At 39.4% G+C, this 26,757-nt stretch overlaps 1 long non-coding RNA gene across 1 annotated transcript in view; it reads right to left on the bottom strand.

Moving 5' to 3' along the window:
• LOC122790290 overlaps positions 1-26,546 on the bottom strand; it is a 257,089-nt gene extending 230,543 nt beyond the window's left edge. Inside the window, exon 1 of the long non-coding RNA XR_006362981.1 lies at positions 26,032-26,546. This is a non-coding gene — a long non-coding RNA (uncharacterized LOC122790290). The remainder of the gene's footprint in view (positions 1-26,031) is intronic.
• Between the last annotated feature and the right edge of the window lie 211 nt (positions 26,547-26,757).

The following is a 26,757-nucleotide window of genomic DNA, read 5'->3' as shown; positions in this document are numbered from 1 at the left end:
GAGGAGTGGGTATCCTGAGTCATGGAGGAGTGTCTATAGCTGGGGATAACTTGGATGGGTGGCTTGCCAACTGTCAGTTGCACCTGGAGTAATTCCAGTATTTCGTGTTGGCAAACCAGTCTGGAGGTGTGCCTGTCCTTAAAGATAAAGACTCCACCACCCATAGTCTTGCTGATCTCATTTTGGGGTCAGAATGTGTGGAATGAAGTATAGCCTGGCAAGACATGGGTGCTCTCGCAGCTCTGAACCAAGTTTCCGTGATCGCACAATCATTGGCATCTTCCAGTCTGAGGAAAGCCTCCAGTGAGTGCATTTTCATGTTAAGGCTCCTATCGTTAAGCAGCATGACCTTCAATTTGCTTTTTGACAGATCTTTTATGTTGGAAGATTTGTCTTTGGGACATAGCCTCAAAAATGCACAATGGGGGAGGCAAGAGCCTTGACCAGGATCCAGAATCCCAGGGGTGACAGGTGGAGGCCATCTCTGGCTAAGTATCATGGTCAACCATGTCATCCAAGGCAAACAGATACTGGATCCCCTTGGAAAGACACCAGAAACTAAGCCAATTGTTGAAGTCAGTTATTTTTTGTTGGAATTACGGTATAATTCTTGGTGAAGGTAGGATGCTGCTTAGGGCTAGGATCAGACGTGATTGACACTCATACTCAGAGCTCAATCATGTATCTCTTCATATAGTCCAAGGACATACACCTCAAGTCATTCACACAATTATTGACAATGGCAGTCATAGTTATACCTGTTGTGAGAGAGACTTAAGTGCACATGTGATGTGGCAGATTCTGGCACCTGACAGACAACTGACCGTGACCTTCTCCTTGTCGAGCCCAGTGAGGGGGGACATTGGTGCATCTCACAACTGTGTTGCCAATGACTAGTATGTTTGGTTTATTGTTATGCCTTATGGGCTGCATTGGTTTATTGTTATGCCTTATGGGATGTGTTTGTGTGACACTGGTGTGTTGTCTGCTGTGTGTTGTGTTTTGTGTTGTGTATGGAATGTTTGTGTGTTTTGGAGGTCTCTGCTGTTTAGGTAAGTTTTTATGGAGGACCTCTGCATAGGTGTGTGTATATTGCGCTCTGTGATGTGGGTGGTTTGGTGTCGGTGCTGGCAATGACTGTGGTGCAAGAGAGCATGGAATCCAGGTTACTGATGTAGATGCATTTCTCGCAAGTAGAAGAATTATGTGCTAGGAGAAGAGGGCTGTCAGTGAATATGAGGCAGTTGCTAAACTGTCTCAGCATGTCTATGCCATCCAGACTGGCAGGAGAAACTGATGGGAATTGTCCAGACATAGTGTTCTGAATACTTGGCGAACTTATGGAGAGAGGGTTTTGATACGGTTTGTCCACAACAGTGTACATCGCCAAAACCTTCTTAAATGTAAAATAACTGGCCTGAAGCATAAGTGCTAAAACCAAAACTAAGATGCTTAGAATAGCAGATACATTTATTCAGGCTACTGACAAGCAGTAATAAATGCAGCAGAATAAGAGCACTTGAACGCTTAAGACCACACAGCAAAGCAAAATAAGCTAACAAAGTAGGTAGAACACAGTTACAGTAAGAATAGCTGAATAAAGTGTACATTTTATTTTTGTTAATTGGAGAGGGAGGAAACCGAACTTATTTCAGGATTAAGAAACTATGGTGGTTGGCCTTCCCAAATGCTCTCTCTGTACACATTAGACAGAGCTGATGAGATGGGACTGGTAGGAGTGTCCAAAATCAAAGAGGAAGGGGGTAGTCCTTCCTAAATGATCTTACTGTACTCATTTGAATAAGCAAATGAGATGGGGCTGGAAGGAGTGTCCAAAGACAAATTTACAGCAAGGGTGGGCAATCCCAAAGCCACAAAGTTTAAGAAGTGGCAGGGTGGGAAAATAAACAAACTGCAGAAAGAGAGACAGAGAGAGAGAGAGAGAGACCACCAATATTCAATTAATATTCAATGAAACAAATAAATAAATACAGTACAGTTTTGTTAACTATCACTGAAACAGAACAAGTGCAAACAAGTATAATTACATCAGCTTTGTATATCCAGATGGTTGTAGAATCAGTCACAGCCATCTAAATAGCTTTGCTACTAAGCATAAATACCAAAGTCTGACCCAACTTCACTCTCTGCCTTCCCTCTCTAATCTTCTACATCTCTGCTCTCAAGCTCTGTCTGCTGTCTCATTTTACAGCTCTCATTACTAACCACATTACTTTTCAATCTGTCATTGCTAATCCCACTACTATTCACTTTCTGCCTTCATCTCTACAAGTGACTTCATTTTAATCTAACAGTCGATAGTGGATCTCTCTCAATACTTACAAACAACATATACCCAACTCCCACCATGGTACCTAAATTACCTTCTCTGCATCTGACCCTATCTTTCTCTATCGTTTCTCTACTGCTGTCCTAAGCATATAACCTAAATTAGTGAATACTGTATAATACCTACACTGTAAATGCATGTTAACCTTATGTGTTCTAATTTGTCTCATATTAATAATATTGTATTTTGGAGATTTTTCTCTCAGGGCCTCCACTGAAAATGAGCTACTAGCCCAGTCAGACTCTCCCGGCAAACAAATGTAAAATAAAATAAATAAATAAACTGCAAATCCAGCAAACTTAAAAAAAATAATGTGTAACCACCAAGAGAAGTGTGTGTTACTGAACCTTAGACCTTCAGCATGAGTTCTGTCACATGGAGTAATAGGCTATACAATGTATAAATTGCTTCTACAGCTCACCCATTGACTTTTAACAGGGTTCAGTAATACCTGCTAAATCAAAGGCCATTCTTTTTTTGAAACTGTGTGCAGCAGAATTTTATACTTCAGTATGACATCATGGTATGACGGGATGGAAATATCCTAATTTGAACTTTCTTCCAAGTAAGGATGCCTTTTCAAATGCCGAAAGTGGGATATTTTTATGTTACAGGACAAACCATATCTAAAACCAGTGCTAAAATATCTACTTAATTTTTTTGTCAAAATAAATCTGATAATAGAGTGAGTTGTTTCTGTTATTTCATACAATATTAAGGTGTTTCAGGTAAAAAAGTATTTTATGGGTAGCTTCCACTGTATTTCATTGTAGAAGTAATAGACTGCAGTTTTCTGGTATACCACAAGGTGGAGCTCCTTTTCAGAAACATAAAAGACCATTTCAAAAGTGAAAGACAGGAGACTGGAACACTAGCTAAAGGAGGGAAGACTGAAAGACTAGCTGAAGGGAAAAGGGCCTTGCAGCATGACTGGATTTTTTTTTTCTTCTAGTGTTTTGGGACAGAGAAGTGAGGTAGCAGTTTGTGTCTGTCTCTTGTTGAAATCCTGGATGATGGTATTTTGTGGATTCAGGAGAGAAGTCTGAAACCAGTAATTCCACACCTGCATATGATTCAGCAAGAAAAGGAGTGGGCCTAGTGCAGAGATGCCATAGATGGCTACCAGAGTTCTGGCGGGTGATTTTCCATTTTTCTCGACGGAGTGGTGAGAGGCTTTTGGCCATCATTTTTATACTTTTATAAGATTGTGGATCCCCCCTAAATGCTTTCTGGATTACAAATAGCTGGGATCCATATGAGCTCCAACCTTGGACCCCATCACGCCAGCAGCAGGACTGAAAGTAGTCACTGGCCAGTTAACAGGGTATAATACAGTGTCTCATAGTTGGTCTGGTTAGATTGATCAAGGGGATAGAGAGTGTTAGTACTGTTGCCTTAAAGACTCTTTATTGTTCAGTGGCATTGCATTTTCTCATATTTGTATTGTTGCATTACAAATCTTTATTGTTCAGTGACATTGCATTTTCTCATATTTGTATTGTTGCATTACAAATCTTTATTGTTCAGTGGCATTGCATTTTCTCATATTTGTATTGTTGCATTACAAATCTTTATTGTTCAGTGACATTGCATTTTCTCATATTTGTATTGTTGCATTACAAATCTTTATTGTTCAGTGACATTGCATTTTGCTCGTGTTAGTACTGCTGCCTTCAAGAATCTTTACTGCTCAATGACACTGCATCTTTTTCATATCTGTACTGTTGTATCATAACCCTTTTCTCCCCTCAATGACATTGCATTTTTTTCTGTGTTTGTATTGCTGTATTATAAAAGCTTTACTGCTCATTGATATTGCCTTCATTGTGCATGTTTGAATGTCAAGACCTTTTCTGTGAGTTCTGGGGAATGGGGTGAATGTATGGTTTCATTGCATGCATATCTCACCTTGCCTTACTGCTAACTGGTGCACTGTTGAAACAATTTGTTTGTTGTTGTGCTATTAACCTTTAAAACTAAGGTGTAACCTAGAATAAAATCTGTTCACTTGCCACCTTGGGGTGTTGGGCTAAAAAAGGGGTGTCACCAGAGTCAGGTAGGAAGGAACCCATATCTACTTCAGCTACACCTGCGAGTGCACTACATATGCATCCATAAAGGAACATTAGGAAATATGTTTGTAGTAAAATATTATGACACTTATAATTTTTAATACTTTTTCATGGAACACAACTGCCCAAACCAGGACTGTCCTGTGTAAGAGGGACAGGTGGTAAGCCTACTTCCAAGACCAGTGCTCATATCTTGTGCTAGTTTACCAATAGCTCAGGCCTGGAGTGTCAGCAGCACTGTATCCTACAATTCCCAACTGAAATACAAGTGAATCACATCGGCTTCTCAGCTGCATTAAGTCAACCATGCAAAGAGATTCCTCAGTTATGAGCAGTTCTGAAATGAATAGGAAAAATGTTCGCATTCTGGGGGTTGGAGGATAGAAAAAAATTGCAGTAACTGATACATACACTCTTGCACTCTGCAATGAGCAGCTTTTTATAACTGTAATGCACATGCTGTTCTCCAAAACAATTGTCCTTCTGTCATGAAAATTTACAGCATTGCTCTCGTGCTCTGCTTTCTAAACACTTAAGTATAGGGCAGGCCTAAAAAGGGTGCCTTAAAGTCCAATGTGTTCTAAATGATTAACAATGTAGCACACATAAACAGTTCACACCACACACTCATGTATAATAAACACCTTTTTATAAAGCAAATTATAAGTTTATATATCACCAGCTCTGATAACAAAATAGTATCATGAGTTTATAATCATTGTTTTGTGAAGCTTACTCAGAATAGAGGTTTTCTCAAGGAAAATGTTATACAGCATTACTGAGTGCATTTTCTTTTTACTTTATTTCTGACAACCAGTTTTCTGCGTTGTTCAGCAACACAGATGAAAGCTGTCTTTTTCCCATTCCATCATCTTTTAAGGTCCTGACATTGATATGGTGCTGTTTTATGTAAGCAATTACCTGTATTTCCAGGAGCCCTTCAGTAAATCTTGCCAGTTATTGAACCCAGTTTACTTGTAAACAATAGAACTTGGAAATGATTTTTCTTGAAGTCAGCATTGTTCACAGTTCCTGTGCTAAAAATAGTTCCTGACACACTGCTTAAGATGGTGTCCATTTTAGAGAGATTTCCTCAGGTGATAAAGCTCACATCCTGGTCTCTGCTGTTTAAGGTGTTGTGAATTTCTGGGTATGCTAAAACTCATGCCACACTGTTTCCACTAACATTTCCTTGACAAATACTTAACAGTTATAAAATCTTTAACAACATTTTACAAGAGTAAAAATTTAAGTCATGTTCACTGGTAAGCTTTTTACATACATTACAGGGGTTCTGAAATCTGCTCTACTCTACAGAATGATAACACTCCTAATGGCCTAACTGCTGCTTGAATCTTTCTTGTTTGCAATCTGTGGCTAACAATTACATTACAGCAGACTGAATCATAACAGAATAAGCTCCTGGGGTGTTGGTGCTATCATTTGTGTGTGCTTTCTATCTTTTTCTTTTGTACTTCTTACATTTCAAGTAATTATTCTAAGTGAACTTATATACAAATAGACCAAGTTTAGCTACAATGTTAAAGAAAAAAGTCATGAAGCAACTACGCTAGACAAAATTACTAACATCAGTAATTTAGTGGAGTACAGAAGCGAGTTGGAAACCAAGTAGTGGCTCCTTCAATTGCTCATTAAGAAATCAAGTTATCTGTCTAAAGCATGCACAGATACATTTATTAGTAGGAAAAGTTTAATGTGGAAATGTGGGGATGGTGAAGGTGTGGGTTACAAGACAGCTTCATGTAATATGGGAGAGCTCCACAACTTAAGAACAAGAAAAGAGGAACCCTCATATCCGCTAAAACGTTTCTTATGGGAGATCAACAATTAACAGGGGAAAGCTGCAAAAGGCTGGTTAAAGTGTTGAGAGCTGGCAAGATTAGGGCATACAGTCAAGCAGAGAAGTTTTTAAATGATTAGTTATCTGGATACGAGGTTAAGACAGTAAGTGTCTGCCTTCTTTAAAGGATGGTGCAAGGATGCCTTTTGTTTGAGGAGAGGAAGATAAAGCTTCAGATTCTTTAGGAAAAAATTGAAAAAGATTAAAGTGAGTGACAGACATGCTAGTTTAACTCCATTATTTTGTTTTGAAATGATTCCTTAACTCTTGTGGTTTGAAGTAGTTGTCTAATGAACTTACCCATCATACGTCACTCCATACAAGAAGCATTACTCTTTAAACAGTAGTACGCGTTTTAATTAGCTTGTATTACATTTGCTACTAGGTTCCATAGAAGGAGCACACCAATCTAACTTCCTAAGCTAGCCCTTGTGTTCAGCTACTTGGTAAATGGGTGCTTGTGTAGAGTTGCCTTCTGGCTAGGATTAAAAGTGTTTCATTTCATTTTAAGAATGCAAATTATGCAAGTTATTATTACAGCAGGTATCTAGTCAGAGTGGGTCATTTGTACATACTTTTTATCTGGTACAAATTAATAATTTCGTAATCAGGTTTTCAGCATTAGGGCTGTGAGCTGCTATTGAGCTTCACAGTGTAGTTCTGAGCTTGAGACCCACAATCTCAATTTGTCTGTTGTGAGACAGTGAGCCTGATGCTTAATCAGGATGCTCTTCTGAGTCATTCTTGAAAAAAAAAGTTACTTGCCAGCTGGGGTTAACCTACTTAAAAGAAAAATAAATGGGTAGAGTTCAAGCTCTTAAATTAATTAATTGCAATTATTTGTTAGTATACTTTACCAATTTTTCTATGAAGCCCAAATTGGAAACATTTTGTAGGCATGTTTGACTTTTAATTGATTAGTTAAATATGATTTTTTAGCATTTGCTGTCACCATTGACATTTTATTCAAAAATGCTAGTATTGAGATGGGCTTAGCATAACCTAGTGGTTAAGCTGCACACCTGTGTATGAAGTACCTGCTGATTATTAAGCATGTGTCTTCACAACCTCCACCTACATGACTAAGTCACTTAATGATGCAGTGCTCCAGGCCATTTCTGTCTTCAGGCACTTGTACAAACATGCACTGCAGACATCCAGTTGCGAACACCCAATTTTAAATGCAACTAAAGGTCTAAGCAAAAAGAAAAGAGAGCTGATATAGTCTGATCATTTTTATGCTTCTGTTTTACTGTTTGCCAATATTTCAACCAAGTGCATTATAAACTGGTAGTACAGTAGTCTGACTGGTTGCTCAGTTATGAACACCAGCTGGGTTCAGGAATGAGGTTGCACTGTAAGGAGATGGGATTTTGGTACCACCGTCTGTTGGCCAGGCTTGTAGTGATCTCTCACACTACTTTGTGATAATACTTCATCTTAGCTGCATAGCTGCTCATAATGCTAGAACCACGTTATGGCATTCTGCTCAGTGGTGCTCTTTCTGCTGTGGGCAGCACAGGTAAGCAGTGCGATAGGGGTCTGCTAATTACCGAGCAGTCAAGCAGTGTAATTCTACCTGCTGCATACAGCTGTGCTATGTGGGGTCTGCTAATTACCAAGCAGTCATGCAGTGTAATTCTACCTGCTGCATACAGCTTTGCGATGTGGGTTCTGCTAATTACCGAGTAGTCATGCAGTGTAATTCTACCTGCTGCATACAGCTGTGCAATGTGGGGTCTGCTAATTACGGAGCAGTCATGCAGTGTAATTCTACCTGCTGCATACAGCTGTGTGATGTGGGGTCTGCTAATTACCAAGCAGTCATGCAGTGTAATTCTTCCTGCTGCATACAGCTGTGCGATGTGGGGTCTGCTAATTACCGAGCAGTCATGCAGTGTAATTCTACCTGTTGCATACAGCTGTACATATGCCAGTTTTCAGTTACTAGCTTGAAATACTTCTTACTGACTGCATGCCTTGGTCCTAAATTCCTCAGAAGTATTCCTTCATTTATCCCTGGTAAGTGGCATGTCACAAGCATCTTAAAGACACTGTTGATTTTACTCTGATTAATGTCAACGATTAAATACCCATTTCAGATTTTTCTACTTATATTACTTCATCAGTTTGCAGTCACCAGTGATCCTTAACCTTCCTACTGTAGGTATTCAACCTAAACCATTTTTTAACCACTACCTACGTACCTAAACAGGGCATGTAGGGTGATCCTCGAGCCCTTTTCAGACATGAGTCATAACAGAAGTCAGAAAAAACATTACTAGATCATATGACATGACAAATTAAACTCTTGAGAAGAGCATTGCAACCTGAACTGTTTATTATGTTCTTTGCATGCCTGCCAAGTAGATTTTACCATACTGCACCTACAGGAAATACCCGTTTTCTCTACCTTCTCTGGCAAACACTTTCTTACTTCTATGACTGTTTAATGGCAGAAAGCCTTTTGCATGTATTTATTGTACTCAGTGGTGGTTATAACTGCAGTGGTGGTGCTGCGGTAGCATTGTCGCCTCACAGTAAGACGTTGTTCTGTTCGATTCTCAGATAGAGCGTCTTCTGTGTGGAGATGTGTGAATGGGCGTACCTTCGTTCAAGGTTGTGCGTCAGGACTGGCAACTCGGCATGTAAAAATCGACTGCTAGTCATTAGCATACCGGAGTTCCGCTGTGACGACTCCTAACCGGGAAAAGCCGAAAGACATAACATTGTACTCAGTGGTGGTCCAGTTTATAAATTGTTTTACAAGTCATGTGTCCTGTATCTGTATATACTGATTTATCAGCTATAATGTTCATTTTCCTACCATTTTGTTACAAAAATGACTTCCAGTTCACTAATGTCTCACTAATACATTTTGTTGTTTCAGAAGTCTTTTTTCATAAATGTGTTACAACTCACATCCCTTTTTCATTGGATTCCATGTCATACTTTGTAAATTGCTTAAGGACAGATAAGTAGAGAACCTTCCTAGGTGTTAGCAGCATCCCAGTGCTGCCGCTGCTGTGATTGGTTAAGATGTACAATGGAAAACAGTATCGAGACCTTCTTGGTGCTCTGCCTTCAACATCAACCATGTCTTAAGCTCTGTTCCCATCTGGGAATTGGACAACACTGAGCCTGCTTGCAAAGTGCAAGCCCTACATGTGATATGTGTACTGTGTGCATGTCATCTTAAATTTTTACTGAAGAGAAGTATGGTTTTAACATCCCTATTACATGTATAGTAATGATATTTGAAAATGCTTGCTCAGCGCCTCTGTGATAGGTGCAAGTTAGTTGTGTCGCAGCACATAAAGGATACTCCGCGCAGCATTCATCGAGGACAAGTGACAACTGCACTTGTAAAGATACTTCAAAAGTTCAATGCTAATATGTGAACTTCCTATACTTTGTGAACTGCTGTATCTATATGACAGCTTTCAACAAGCATAGCTTAAGCATTTAAAATGTTTCAATAGTTTAGCTCAGGGATATGTCTATAGCCTGGTTCCTTCCTATTATCTGGCATCCCTCAAAACCTTACTGCAACTCATTCACCACATTTATCTTTAAGCCTTGGAAGAGTCAGCTCTGCCATTATCTCCCCCATTAAACTGCTACAGTTTACTGACTTTTTTTTTTATCTTGGCATGATTTGCAGAATGGTTAAGCACTGTTCTGTATAGAAGACAGTCTAGTCAATAACATTGGCTGGTCATTTTTATTTATTTTATTTCACATTTATTAACCAAAGACCCTTTCTAGGCGTGAACTAGGCCAAACTGCATGTCACAAACAATCTAAACAGAATAGAGACAGTAATACATGTTAAAGAAAGATAAGCATTGTGTAAACTGGATCTATGTTCAGCCATCAAATAGAATTTCCATTGAATGGCTGAACATCAAACCCTATTCATCAAATGTTCATTCAGCAAATGTTCATTTCATCAATGGGGAAGCTAACTAGTTAGCCACCACTTTCTCATGTGCTTCACTGCAGTATTTCAAACTCACCCAGGTGGGGGGCTTCATCACCCACACCTCCCCAGAAGTGGGCAGTCATCTTTCTGTTATTCTGCTTACATTGAAGGTTTGACATAGTACAGGGATTGATTCATTAGCTTGAGTATATTGCATTTGTGCACATTTACCATTTATTGGAATGGTTACTTGAAATGCTTATTGGTCCATTATCTTTGTAATTAGTAAAAGATTATTCCTATTTATGTGAAGCAGAGCTCTTTCCTAACCATCTTCAAGTGAAGTCTGGACCAGTGGATGGTAAATCTCAGACTGACTGATGGGCTGGCACCCATGTCCCTTATGGACAGAAGCAGTCTGTAAAAATTGTCAGAACCCCACTTGCTGACCTTATTTACCTTTCCCCTAGGGATAGAAAATGAATCTATATATACTGACTCCGAGACCACACTACAGTGGGGAAAAAGGCAGATGGGAAGTGGTGGCCAACTAGTTACTTTCCCCGTTGATGAAATGAACAAATAAAGAACAGGCAAAGGCAGATGGGAATGTTCGGATAGGGTTCAATGTTCAGCCATTAGATGGAAATTCCATTCGATGGCTGAACATAAACCCATATAAACCATAATACATTGGTTATGGCACTAAATACTGCAAACAAAACCATATTGCATACAGAAGTTACATTGTTATAACAAAATTAAACTTTATAGATAATAAGCTTCCAAAAGATTTAAAAAAAAAAAAAAGATCATAAGAGATCTATATAAATATTTATGTGGTAACTTATAACTAGTTATGGTTTGCAGATGGTGCCTTGCCATCTGACCTCTGTACAACCGCAGAATTGCTGAGAGCAACTAAAGCTCTCTGTGGAAACACATGTAGGTGGTATGAATGCATCTGCTGTGCTGACAGCACAAAGTGTGCCAGGGAGAGTACAGAGCAGACTGTTTTACAGTGGTGTTAATATGCTTTCAGTCTCAAATTGCAAAATAGCATGTCTGTTTTCAGATGCAAAACATAACATAGCCAAATATGAGCAGAAGAAAGTTATAATTTAAGAGATGCAATCAAAATGAACAAAATAGATGCAGTCCATCAGCCATTGCTTTAACACACAAGAATATCCTATCCCCAAAATTCTGGCAAACGCCCTTTCATTTTGAAAAGGTTAGCAGAGAAGCATCACGTTTGTATCTTCCCATCCCCCTTTCCTGCACAGCAGGCGAAGCAGGTCTGCCAGCTTTCAAGGTTTCTGTTGCTTGTACCCTGAAGCACAGCGTATGCTCCCAAGGGAAGGCAAAATGCAGTCAGCAGCACTACTTTTGTATTCTACAATCACTAATTTATGTCTGAGTCAGTGACTTCTATCAAGGACAATGGGGCTGGCAGCTCATGAAGTAACCTGCTTTTTCAGAACCTTAAAAGGGGACTGCAGATGCTGCAAAACCAGGCATCTACAGTAAGCGATAATGGGAGTCAGTAACATACTGCGCATTTTTTCTTACACCATCCTTTTCCTTCTTCAATGCCGTCTTCTTTTACAAGACACATTTTACATGCTGGATATTACACTTGCTGGCATTACTCTCTTAGACATTTTTAAGCTACTAATTCTTAGCCCAGAATTGTATAAAACAGTCAATGTCAAGCCTCTGAAATAAATCAGAGAATAATCTCTTTCTGCATTTTGATGAATGTATCTTTGCACCAGAGCCTTTGATCAAAGGTTTTTGTATTTAGCAAAAAAGCAATGAAGTCAGCAGGATTAAGTTGTACTAGAAAGACTGCACTCATATGGTATTACAGCAGTTTTTCTTACAATATTGCTGTTTGACTAACAATGTTTTTAATTAGTCTAGTTTTGTGAAGTTATTTTCCACCCATATCTCTAGTGGTATGATATATGGGCACGGTGGTGCGGTAGTTAGCATTGTCGCCTCACAGCAAGAGGTTCTCCAGTTCGATTCTCGACTGGAGCGCCTTCTGTGTGGAGTTCTGCATGTCCTCCCCATGGTCGAGTGATGTTTAAAGACATGCAGGTAGGTGCGTGCGTGAATGGGTGTGCCTTCTTTGAAGGCCGAGTGTCGGGCTGGCACCTCGGCACCATAAAAAACCACTATCAATCATTAGCAGACCGGAGTTCTGCTGTGGCGACCCCTAATTGGGAAAAAGCCGAAAGACATTAGTTTATCTCTAGTGGTAGGATGTTGATACAAAACAGCATTCATGACACACAAAGTGTCATACTGTTGTGAATACACAGTAGTGCATTGCAAAAAAGCACTAATAATACAAGTTGCGTATTCATTCATAAAAAGTGTTCCCAGTAGCGAAAGTAAGTAAACATTTCCTACTTTAAATTACAGTAGTTACATATAATTTTTTATTTTTGTCCTGGAATAGATAACGGCACATTTAAAGAAGCAAAATACTTTTTACTGTGTCCTGCTGATCTGTAGGCAGTCGATCCCTTTGCCTGTTCTTTATTTGTTCCTTCATTTATTACTCCACCTGTTTAATGCAGGTGTAATTACCCACCAGGTTAGGGCCATTCTCTCCAAAGAGCTATTACCTTATGTCACCAATTTCAGTATCTGGAATGGGAGGGGACAAGGAGGATAGACAGGTGGGACTCAGTTGCATGCCATCTCCAGGGCTCCGTCTGCAAGAATCTATATGTCAGATTGTAACTGGCAATAGCCTTACAAACTTCTGGCTAGAATGTTGTATACCAGTTAGTCAAGGACCATTTAAGGTAAACACCAGCAGCTACATAATCCATATTCTCTCACAAAGACTGGACTCCTAAATTGATGGTTTCTATATGCGATTATCAGACAAGTGTATGCATATGTGGATGATTTACTTTTTGGTCCACAGTCATTAAAACCTTTATTCTGACACCGACTATATTTCACTATAGCATCATTTGTAACAATGATGACCTTTGTGCACTTAGCAAAAGTGTACCATGCATCATCCTTTATATTATGACACTGCATAATTATTGTTGGAGGTTGGATCTTTGTCTCACTTTTGTTTCAGTACAAAGCTCCTTTCTTCTCAATTTAGAAGGCAGGACTCACACACATTTCCATTATATTCAATTTCTCCTTCAGCGTCTGGTTAAATGAAACAAAATATGAAGACATAACCCTTGATACTACTTTCTCATCTTAGTCGTTATTCAATGTGCTGTTATTACCAGTTATTTAGGAAGCTCTAAAATCACAACTCGGCAGAACAGTAGTTCTAAACGTCATCCTCCCAAATAGTCATACAACCACCAAGAACCTCCTCAACTCGTATGCAGACTCAGTCCTTGACATTCTGTTTACAAACTTCCCAGACAAATGATGAGATATAAGAACCACTGCCCAATATTATTAGATTGGTCATTTAAAGTTCTTGAACTCTCTCTGGTCCTTAAAACAACAACACTATTTCAGAATCTGCAGAGAACATCCTCTTAACAGTATCCAAATGCACTGACTGGTTGTCAATATACATAGTCAACAACTCAGTATCAGCTTTAACTGCATTTTTAATCTTAGAGCCCATTTAGTTTTATGGAAAACATTCCAAGATGGCACCAAAAAAATCTGCCCAGATAGGACTGTATTCAAACAGAACAAACTTGGTATAGTTGTGAAGTGATCCTGGTAAATCTAGATAAAAAACACGCAGTACCAGGCTATAAAAAGAACAGCTAGTGAAATCCACCAATACTTGCTCCAGTCAGAGCGCCCTATTAAAGGAACAAAATAAAAATCTGGAAATTGTTAAAGATGATAACAGTAAAGCACCCTCAACCTCATTACTAAACAAATGCCTGGTATTATTATTATTAGCCAAATCCCATTTTTTTCCATAGATGTTTCCAGTATAACCTACCTAAAAGGTCTCTCACCAACCCCCTTGTATCTCTGGATGTATCCCATCATTAGAGATAAGGGCATCCATAGAAAAGCTTGTTGCTGCTAAATTCCAGGGTATCCTTTGATACTCATACTCTGTACCCTAAGCTTCTAAAGAAAATGGCAATCATATAGTCAGACCACTCACCTGCATCAGATGAAGCTCTGACAGCAGCAAAAATGCACATCTCTTGTTTTAAAGGAATAAACCACGATTTAAACAAGCAATACCAGCCTGAATCCTGTTTTCTTATTTTGATACAAATTCCACATTAAGAAATTTTGACAATAGTCTGTTTATAATAATTGATATGCCAATATCAAAAGTAATCATTCCTGTATAACTAAAATATAAACATATCACACAAACATAGAAAAGAACAATAAAAAATGTACTTATGTAGGGTTAGTTGCTTTTACACCACCCAATATGGGGTCTTGATCAAGCATTGAATTCTTTAACCTTTAAATGCCATTTTTTGATTCATTTAGTGAACCATATGACTTGATTTTTCCTGTTTACATTTTTTGTAAAGCTTTAGAATACAGTGATGAGGCTAATAGGCAAATCTGGTTTCCATGAGTCTGTTCTGGAGTTTGCCATGTATAATCAAGAGTTGAAATATACTGCTGGAAAATTGGATTCTTCCTTGGCTTGCTGTATATTGTGGTTTCCATGCACTCCATACAGTTATAGCACCCTGTTATTTTGTATAACAATACATCAAGGCAACTTAAATGGAGGACTGATATAAGGAAACATAAATCCTTGATCCAGATGGGTTTCTTTGAACCCATCAAAACCCTTTATACAAAGTAAAAAGTCCTTTGACAGTATTTTTGTAGTGGAGCAAGCCCTTTTGCATCCTTACACCCCTTCTACTTTAAATATACTAACTCTCACTTCACAAAACAGTGGGAGAAAAAGGAGAAATTCCCTCACCTCACCATTTGCCAGTTTCAGCAGAAACATGCACCAGATGCAAACCATCAATTAAAGAAGAACCGCGCCCACAGACTCAAAAAACATGTTTATTTCATCATGATTTGATGTTCCTTACATTTTAACACCACTCTGGGACTCTTTACAGGTGTTTTAATATTTTTATATGTAATTTCTGAGTCTAACCACATGGGGTCTGGCATCTTGAAATAATTCTGATCGTTTAGTCTGCCTCTAGGTATCCCACAAAGCAGTGCCCATCTGTAAAAAGTTACATCCTGCAGGCCTTTTTCTTACTAAAGCTCCTGTCACTGTATTGCTTTTACATGCATACACTGATGTCTTTCAGTCAGTTTTAAGTAACATTTCATGCCATTCAATGACTACTTAAAACACTATCAGTATAAACTGCTACAGAACAGACTTTCAAATTGCTTTTTACTGCTGCTTCTTTTTAGAATGGCTAAACTGCATTTTTTTTGTGAAGCCTGAATTGTACTAGTTTGACTCATCTCCCATCCCCCTTTACACCTAACTTCCCTAGCTGTCAAAGTGCTAAGGGTAATTTGAGCTGTTACCTGCTGTGATTGACATGTTGTTCACAGCAGGAGAATTGACTCATGCACCGTTTCCTTGTTCTAGCCTTTACTTTCTGTATGGGTAGGGGAAGGACCAGGGAGCTGTGACATCACAACACGGGTGGGTTTTTAGGACGGTCATGATGATGATGTTAGTTTGGGGAGGAATTGGCCTGAAAACTACCTGTATTCAGTGGCCTTGATGACATCAACAAATTGGAGACTTTTTCAGGGAGTGATAAAAGTTTTTTGAAAGTGAAACCACCACAGTACAGTAAGGTACTTTTCTAGTGGAGAGAAAGTCAATTTAAAATACTGTAAATGCTGTTTTGTTGTTTATTCATACCATGGACAATAAATAGGGAGAAAAAGGACAGAGAACTTGAGCATTTAATAAGAGAATCCTGTTGTTCTCCTTTAGGTAATTGCCTGCAACATGGTACAGAGGGATAAAGCCCTGAATATGATGCAGGTGACAGGTTCAATTAATGGCTTGGGTGTCTGATGCACTGACAGGGAAGGACCGGCATGCCCATCTATGGGGGCAGGAGGGGCTACATACAAAAGCCACACAAAGTGGTTAGATTTCTCTGTCTGAGGCTGGAAAAACAGTCATAATGTGCTTCATGAAAGTGAGTAAGGGACTGCCAACAGCAGCTCCTTGAAGAAGTGAGGACAGAATCAGCTCATTGAACCCATTGCACATCCCACCCACAGGGTATTATCGAGCAAGAGTGGGAGCAGGGAAAAAAAAGTTGGATAATATTCCCAGCAGCAATATGATGGAAACCCATGAAGACTTGATTTTCCTGATGGCCCCTGTGATATGCAGTTAATATCCCATCAAATTGCCACCAACAAATGTGATGTCCAGACAATATCCCACTGGACTGTCAACAATAATATATCATCCCCCACTATCCTGGGTCAGTAACTAAGGAGCTTAATTCCTCACTACTGACTCCAATGTGAGACTGTCACTTAAACAGAAGTAATATTCCACATTTTTCCCCTTAGAGCATGACAGGAACATGCTCTATAACCTTGGGACTGGACTGTATACTTCTGTCCACTTCTAATATAACTCCTTATTGCACACTCCAGAGCAATGTTTTTCAGTTTAAGACCTCTGATTCACTCACACTTAAATAAATTAAATCTCACATCCAAACACTTTTGGAAAAGTCTCAGATTTCCATTTGTGTTCCTTCCCCCAAATAATTTGGTAGTGCTATCACCAGATCATGCCCTTTTTAAAGGGGTGTCCAATTACACAAATCAGATATTAAAACAAACAGTAGCAAATAATCTAAGCAGCCAGGCTTTTGGAGTGGCTCAGGAAGTTAGCAAGGCAAGTATAAGCACTCTCTAATCACTAATTGTCCAGCCATAATGTATTAATAAAAATACTTAAATGAGCAAAATGATTTAAAAAATATAAAACAGTAATTTCCAAGAAACAAACAGAACTCAGTCACCAGGAAAATGAAATCAATACCGTAGGATAGAAATTCAACATTCAGAAAAATTCTAACTGATCTGATTGGCTATAATTTCCTAACTAAAGAACATGGTCCCTGCTCTAAACTAAATTACTACAACAAAACAAAGGCGGGTATACAGTTCTTGATGAGTCTTTTTGGGTATCCACAGTACATCTGTGAACTGCTCACAACTGGCTGTTAACTGCAACTGACTAGCCTGTCAATAACTATTCCAGTTCTAATTTTCATTTCATATTTTAGCGTTGCTGCCCCACATCAAGAGGTTCTCCCGTTCGATTCTCGGCTGGAGTGTGAGGAGTGCCTTCTGTGTGGAATCGGCTTGTCCTCCCAGCGGTTGGGTGGCCATTCGAAAGACATGCGTAAATGGGCGTGCCTTTGTTGAAGGTTGAACGTTGAGCTGGTACCTCGGCATTCATGAAAATCTACTGCCAATCATTAGCGGACCGGAGTTCCGCTATGGCCACCCCTAACCGGGAAAAGCCGAAAGACAAACAACAACATTTTGAAAATCAACCAACAGCTGTTTACTAAAAATTCCTTCCCGTCTTTCAGCATCGGACAGTAATACATACCAACTGTCAACATTCCAATATCATCTGCAGATCAGCTGAATCTTAGACAGTTAGCCTTTAGAATCTTTCTTCACAAACATGCACAGTTAGAAATGTAAAACGACACTGGTCAAGTCTTTAAAACATTCTGTACAAACAGATTATAAATCAACATGCAAGAACTTATTTACAATATCATAGCTAGTCATGCTAGCATATAATACACAGGTTAATCCGAAATTATATACATAACTTCAGCCAGTAATGCTAGCACAAATGACAGTGTCTAATTTCTTCAACATTTCTCCCCTCCTAAGCATGGTTTTCAAGTGACCCTTGAAAAAGGACGCTTGTGAAAAATGGGTCTGTCTGGAAATATCAGCTCACTCCTCACCTGGGCAATCCATTTGCACTGGCATTATTAATCCCACTGCAGCATTCTTCTGCTTCTGAGGCAATTTGGCTGAGCACAGCCCCCTCCCCACAATTTGAAGTATCCACTTGCACAACAAACTCTTCACTATAATCTGGGCTGAATAACACAGGGGTCTTCACAAAATCTCCTCAAGTTTTTGGAATGCCTGTTTGCAATGTGAGACTGGTACTTAAACAGGAGTAATATTCCACAATTTTTCCCTAAGAGCACAACAGGAACATGATCTATAACACTGGGACTGGAATGTATACTTCTATCCACCCCAATGTAACTGTTTATACACACTTCTGAGCAATGTGTTCCAGTTTAAGACCTCTGATACACTTACACTCAAAGTAAATTTAAATCTCACAAATCCAAACACCCTGTGAGAAAGCCTGACACAGATTTCCAGCTGTGTCCCTTCCCCAAAATAATACAGTAATGCTGTCACTAGAGTGCCTTCATGCCCATTTTAAAGGGGTGTCCAATTATGAAAATTAAATATTAAAACAAATAGTAGCAAATGACCTAAGCAGCCAGGCTATCGGAGGGGCCAAGGAAGTTATCAAGGCAGGTATAAGCACTCTTCAATCACTATAGAAAAACATTGATTGTCCAGCCAGAGTGTAAGTTAATAAAAATATTTAATGACGACCAAAATGATTAAAAAAAATATAAAACAGTAATTTCCAATAAACAGCAAAACTCAAGCACCAGGAAAATGAAATCAATACTGTATGATAGAAATCCAGCATTCAGAAAAAGTCTAACTGATCAGCTATAATTTCTTAACTAACTAAAGAACACGGTCCCTGATCTAAAAGTATAACAACAGAGCAAAAGCAGGCTTATATTTCTTGATGAGTCTTTTTGGGTATCCACTGCACAGTACATCTGTGAACTGCTCACAACTGGCTGTTAACTGCAACTGACTTTTGTAACTGGCAAATGAGTGACTTCAACTGTCTTCAGCAGGCTCTTTTATAGATTAGCCTGTCAATAAATGTTCCAGTTCTAATTTTCATTTTGTCGCCTCACAGTAAGATGCTGTCCGGTTCAATTCTCAGCTAGAGCATCTTCTGCATGGAGATATGTGTGAATGGGCGTACCTTCGTTGAAGGTTGTGTGTCAAGCCTGGCAAGCCGGTACATAAAAATCAACTGCCAATCATTAGCGGACCGGAGTTCCGCTGTGGCGACCCCTAACTGGGAAAAGCCGAAAGACACAAACAATTTTGAAAATCAACCAGTTGTTTACTAAAAGTTCCTTCCTGTCTTTCAGCATTAAGTCCCTTCTGGTCTTTCAGAATCTGACACTAACACATAGCAACTGTCAACATTCTGATGACATCATTTGCAGAGCAGCTGAATATGAGACAGTTTGCCTTTAGAATCTTTCTTCACAAACATGCACAGTTAGAAATGTAAAAGGATACTGTTCAAGCCTTTAAAACATTCTGTACAGATTATAAATCAACATGCAAGAACTTATTTACAATATCATAGCTAGTCATGCTGGCATATAATAACACAGTTTAATCTGAAATTACATACAAAATGTCAGCCAGACATGCTAGCACAGATGACAGTGTTTAATTTCTTCACAGCCCCAACCCCTACAGCAGTAAGACAAGGAGTGGCCAGAAGTGGAAGGTAGACCCAGTGACCAGAGAGAGGCAGCACTGTTCTCTGATGATCATCTGTAAGGGACAAAAAGAGCCCCCTACCCCCCCCCCAAAAAAAAAAATTCAGTTTATGTAAATTGAATATATCCAGTCATTTATATTGCTAAATTTATTAGCCTACAATTAAGAAAATATTTTGCAACATCTGAAGAAAAAAATATTCAATATTATAATATTTCAAAGTGACTGTCAACTAAAGCAAACTTAATATAATGAATGTGACTGTATATTATATATGTATATACATACACTGCGGGAGGGCTAGCCACCCAGCCATATGAACCTTGTCTCTAGAAGATTGTCACTGATGCTTATAAGTAAAACAGCTAAAGGAGCCATTCATCAAAAGAATGCAACAGAATCCACAACGCATTGTACATTACTATGCATGCTCTCAAAACATACACTCTCAAAAATGCAAACACAAACATTCTAAACTGCTAAGTAAGCAAGAATTCAGCAGCCATTCCTTTCAAAAATATAGGCACGACCTAAAGAATTTAATAAACAAACATCATTCAGTTCAGTATCACCCATATATACCATACCAGTTTTTTCACAATAGGACTGCAGTACTGTGGTAATCAGGGAATATGCTTTATTCCCACTGTACAATCTCAGAGGTGGTATATAATATATATATATATATATATATATATATATATATATATATATATATATATATATATATATATATATATATATATTTATTTTTTTTTTTTTTTCGTTCCTTTTGATTGATAGTTTTGATTTTCGAGTATTAGGAGTTGATCCTTTGCTGACTGACATTTGAAACTTTCAACGATAGGTTAGGCTCCCCTCTAGATAGATATATGTATAGTATATATATTAAAAAGAACTTCTGGTTTTATTGTAGCACATTTCTAGCAATTGGCTTGCTACAGCCAGATTCCTGCCCCATCAACTCTGTATTTGAGGAACAAAGAAATAAAACAAAAACAAATGAACAAAAAAGACTTCTACCTTTTCTGCTACAGCATAAAACTCATGAAGTGTTGAAGCACCTTTCTGTACTGGCATTCAAAAATGCTACTAGAGAAATAAGAATTCAGGAACTGCACTTTCTGTTCAGACCCGTAACACTTTGTGCCTGGTGAAGCTGTACCCTTCTTGCCACCCTTGCTAAGCTTTTGAGGATAGACTAACAATGGGTCCCAGCAGCCACTGTCAGAGCTGGCTGTACAGGATGATCTTTGCTTTATTTACATACCAGGTGGGTGCTCTCCATGAGCCATTATCACGGACTGCCATCACCATGAAAATACAGACAAACCACATGGCAGGCTGTGATTTATACTTTAAATATGTCAGATCACATGTAGCATTACTTAGTACTGTACAGTAATGACATGCACATACATGCCCAGTCTGCATACATGAGTGGGTGTACATAGCATAATAGTGGCATGAAGAGGAAAATGCCTACACCTCAATTTATGAAAACACAGCGATTAATAGACATTGGCGGAATATAGCCTCATTAGCATATAATTGGTGCAAAACTAGTATTTCTTGGAAACTTTTTTTTTTTGCTGGGATTCTGCAGGACATAACCGAGAGGACGCCCAACAATACTGTAGTAAAATTTAGGGGAGAAGTGCATACACATGTGAGCACCTAAATGATAACAGAGTATAGTAAAAACCGTACACCTGTGATAAGTGCTGTTCAGTACAATTGTTGACTGCTGCTTCTACCAGCATATACAGGTAGTGTAACTGATGTACTTGAATATACATTACTGTAACTGATGTACTTGAATATACATTACTGTGTAACACATGAAGTGGCAAGATTATGCTCCTATATCAGGAAAAAGTTAACTTGTTAGCAATTTCCCTAGCACAAGACCAAATTCTAACAGCAGTTAGGGGATACTTAATTGTTAAGCACGCTAAGTGCTCTTACTATCATGTCTAAAGACTAACATCAGACAGTACTGGTTGCCAAAATACAGTGGCAGAAGGTAAATCAACTTCGGTTCTGAATGGCAGAAGGTAAATCAACCTAGGTTCTGCATACTGATCATGCATCTCAACTGCGCCCGAGTTTGTGTCATATTTTTGATCTGTCTCATATTTTTTGTAGTTTTCTGATAAGATTGATAGATCACTGAAGACTGTAATCAATGAATAATATCAGAGTTTCGTATTTCTTATTGTTCAGAAAATGCATATTGATGCAAAATGTGCAAGTGAATAAGAGTAATATTTAGATTTTTAACCCTCTACCCCCATTATTTTTGAATTCTTTAGCAAAGAAGCAAAGATGTTGTGCTACTGCCCTGTTTTACAGCGGTAAATGCTTTACTGTCTTTCAAAGCCAGTAAAACACATTGAACTCATTTGTTTTTCTGTAACTGGTAAGACATGGACCAGAAAGATCCATGTACTCATAGAATCATAGGAGATTACTAGGCAGTTGACCTAGAGGTCATTTTAAGCCTAACAGTTTCAACCCAATGTAATACCATAGAGGTACCAGTCAATACTCAAGATTGCATTTAGCGATGACTGCCCATGTCCAGGAGGGTTGTGGGTACTATCCCCTGTAAGAATTTATGGTTCCCATCCACTCATCCAGGTTCCTCTTCAACAGTGTCAGAGGTGTTCTGCTTCAAATGAATTGGTAGCCTGTTCCAAAGATGTGGCAGTCACTAGGAGATAAGACTGTCCCTCCAGCATGTCCTATTTAAGTTCCAGGCCATATTTAAGTCCCTGGAACAGGTAGCCCTAGCCCCATTTGATTTATGGATATGCAGTAAGATCATTAGGTTTGGGTCTTGGGTTGCTCTGTAGGCCAGGTGTGTCTCCCCTAAGAAGTCTATATGACACTGTGTATAGTGATAGGGATTTTAGTCAGTCCCTGTAAGGCACTTGTTGGAGGCCCTTGATATTCTTTGTTAGAAACCTCTGGTGCCTCTCTTTGCTGTAGGTGCTTAGTATGGTGCATACTGAATGAGGCGTTACACTCAATTATGGACCGGATAAGTGCAGAGTATAGGGGGGGGGTAATAACTTCTTTTTCTCTCAAGGCAGCAAGCTGGACCCCTTCATTGTCAGATGGGTTGCCAACTGGCTCACAAACCAGACACATACTATCAAACTGGGTGACTCCACATCAACCAGCTGATCTGTTACCAGCCTACTACAAAGAATTATAATTGGGTCACCAATCATAACCTTTTATTGTCAACATGGGATGCCTAGATTCACTCTCGAAGTGAATTTCTTGATAGCCATGTCTTGAACATGTAATACATCAGTTATATTTGATCATAATCCTCTATATCTGTGGGAAGGCAGCCCACAACAACTGAACTCTCTAGTCCTCCATCATCCTGTTTGACGTACTTATACATGCTGTGTGTGTATACCCACGCAGGTAACCCCTGATATCACCGCCCCATATCTACCATCACCACTGTCACCTATGGCTCCCAGCAGACATTGAGCCATGCTGTTTTATAGGCCCACTCTTCACCTCTACAACTATGTGTGACTATATAAAAAGCCTACCACAGCTGTATTTTTGCTAATGTGTGCGTACTATACTAGTATTATTGGCTTCCATTAGTGTCCCCAATGCCCATACCACATCTGTGGCCCCTACTGTATCCCTGTTTCTGTACAATCTTGTATGTGATACATACCAAGTAGCCTGCTGTTTCTCTTTAGTAGACAACTTTTTCCAGACAGCTGAGAATCAAAGCTATTGTTTCCCCTTTCCATATGTATTCTCAATGCTACATAGGAGGTGTAAGACTGAGATGAGACAGCTTCAGCCATTGTAAGAAGAATGTCCTGATACAAGCAGGCAGCCAGGACTTATAGGCAGTGCTTGTTGTGGCTAGAGTATTCACTAGACTCCGTGGGACCCTGTGTGAGAAACAGTAGTCCATGCAGTTAGTTGCAAGAATTGCACAACAAATCAATGTTTAAAGCGTCAATGACATGCTAAGGCAAAACTAGAAAAAAGCAAGCTCTGCCACAGTGGCTATGTCAGCAACTGGAAGGGGAACCAACTCCCAGTGAAAGCCTCATAGCTGATGTTGCATTCATGCCATCACAGCATGGAGATGAAAAGGACATGGGTATAATGTCTAGAACAATAGGCAAGGCACGTGTTCACGGAGCAACTAAACATCACTTATACAATAGGGGCAACAACCAGATTACTATCCATATCACTACACATACAAACTGTAGGGAGAACACAGATTCTAAACCATCAGGCACACAGGAATGCCATAATGGATATGTGCATATTGTATACTTGCATGTTTCTACCCATCATTTGCATGTACACCACTGGATCACTGTGTTACATCTTGTATTGTGATTTCACAGGCCAGATCACTTATGCTGACAAACTGTAGAGGCTGTGGCAGGACACAAGTTTGAAGTTAGCATCTACACAAGATCTGCAGTGATGCTGACAAACACAGTGAATCACAGTCCCAGAACATATTGGCTTTGTCTGTCTCCATCCTAGCTGGTCCTACACCCATTAATCAGAAGATAAGGTGGCCTCATCCACACCTGAACTGGGGTCTAACACAGTACACGGGCATGCTATCCTTTTCACTGGAGGGGGTCACCCATGCCTGAGAGGACCACTATAGCGCCACTTGGGGCTGCAGCATCAGATGTGAGCATACGTTATGACACAAGAATTCCCTCATTCATCACCCAACTAGGGATACATGGTACTATTCAGTACCTCAACCAGCTCCTGATATACATATGCATATATGTGTGTGTGTAGCACTTGAGATCAATCAACAGATGTGTACACCACAATACAAACACAATCTTAATATACAGACATCAGCATGGAGGTCAGTGTGCTGCTTGGCTTTCATGAGGATGCCACGCATGTTGTGGAGGCCATGGCAGAGACACATCAATGACAAAACACCTAACTGGCAGACACCACACAGGTCTTATTCCAGCAGTCCCACACATCATCAACATGAAGGACTCTACTCCAGCTACACTGCGGGGGCTTCACAGCATTGTCACATTGTGGCTAACTTCCCCTGCCCATAGCGGGAATTATGTATGACACAGATACTCCTTCTGCATGAGACCCATGACCTCAGCTGATGTGCAAAACCTTCCTCATGTATAAGTGTGACCCCTAGGCACTCCTGCAAATGACGAAGGCTGTGACCTACACCACTCTCCCTCCTGTATGATATAAATGGAGATGTCTGACAGTATGACTTGACCACACACTGCTCCGTATATACTTCAACACTGCATGCACTATTGTGTCCTGTGTGACATCAAACCACCAATACTGTGTACTTGTTTGGGGATATAAGAGTGGACTACATGTTACCACTTCACCTGTGCTACCATATACTATGACAAAATCTGACAGAGTGGTACAGGCTCAGCTCACTCTCTGTTATCATAGATATGTGTATTTACTTGTGGGGAATGTAAAAGGGCCTGATATTGCAGGCCGGGAGGTTTCATGGACTGAGGGCTGGGCTGGCTACCTGCTTCCCCATGATCAGGTTATGCAGTATGCAGAATGCTACAAATGACTAGCAGGCATAGCCAGGAGCATACTGCAGGGTCCTCCTCAGACATGCATAGGCAGTGAAACAGTGAAACCAAGCTTGCAGCAAGCTGAACACTCTATAATGCTCTGTGTTTATGAATACGCATTGTTATTTTACATTCTGGCCACATTGTGTGGGTTCATTCTGGGCATTATAAACCAGAGCTCCAGTGGGTGCCCTGCATCACCTGAAACATAATAAGGACATACGAGGGATGAAGTTTGGGTACATACTCTCTGTAGCTGTAGCTTATGAAGGCTGCACTTACCTACTAGGTAGTTCAGCATACAAAGCTGGAATAAAGAGGACTTAGATGTCATATGTTGGAATTATGGGCACTGCACTGATACACTGGTTATCTGCTATTATTACACGTTATACAATGACTGGCCATTAACATTCAAAAACAAGCACACTGATTGGTCAGCCCAACCACTGTGCTCGTTACAAATCGAGCATATACCAACAGGATAAGTGCAGTAAACACACCAAACACAAACAGTAGAGATTAAAATCATAAACAGACTGTTAAGATGCAGGAAAATAAAATAACCCTGAACTTACTGTTTGACACAATTTCCATAAAGGAACTGTCCAGATTTATACCTGTGGTTTTCTCTGCAGCACTATACTCACAGCAGCATGAATATGCATTTCTGTTCTTCACTTAACCAGATTTTCTCTCCTCGTAAGTTCTCAGGTGGAGACACAGAAACTGTTCTAATTTTCAAATTTTACTAGATAAAAGTGCATTCTATTGTATTCCAAGTTCAACTACGACACAAATGCATTCTTCTTACAATGAGCGCACACGTCTCTTCTTTGGGGTTGCAGAAGTACTTTTCCCTCTCTGAAGGTATGAGATGAAGATCAGGTGAAGGCATGGAAATTGTTCTAATTCTCAAATTTCACTAAGTATAAGCACATTCTTTTAATTTCCATGTTCCACTAAGAGAAATGCCTTCCCTTTTGCAATGACCTGCAGCTAAATACAACTTCTTGAACTATCTGAAACCAGAACTATGTAAAACAAATTACCATAAACCCCATTTGGCTAAGTAATTCATTATCTCTCTGGATTCTAAACTCTTGTGTATGTTTTGGGGGGAGGGGAGACATGCCCCACCCAAATTTCAGCTAGCTTGTCAGGTTTTCAGAATGATTTCCACAGTCAGATATCTTAACCCTTTCAGGATCAGGATAAAAATTAAACACCTGCCCTTAGCTATCTTACCCAATTCCTTTGTTTACCTTTATATATATATATATATATATATATATATATATATA

The sequence above is a fragment of the Protopterus annectens genome, chromosome 16.part0 (genome assembly GCF_019279795.1).
Source record: "Protopterus annectens isolate FY-2018-M chromosome 16.part0, PAN1.0, whole genome shotgun sequence".
NCBI classification, from domain to species: Eukaryota; Metazoa; Chordata; order Ceratodontiformes; family Protopteridae; genus Protopterus; species Protopterus annectens.
The sequence above is the reverse complement of the archived record's forward strand: the minus strand, read 5'-3'. Positions and strand labels throughout refer to the sequence as shown.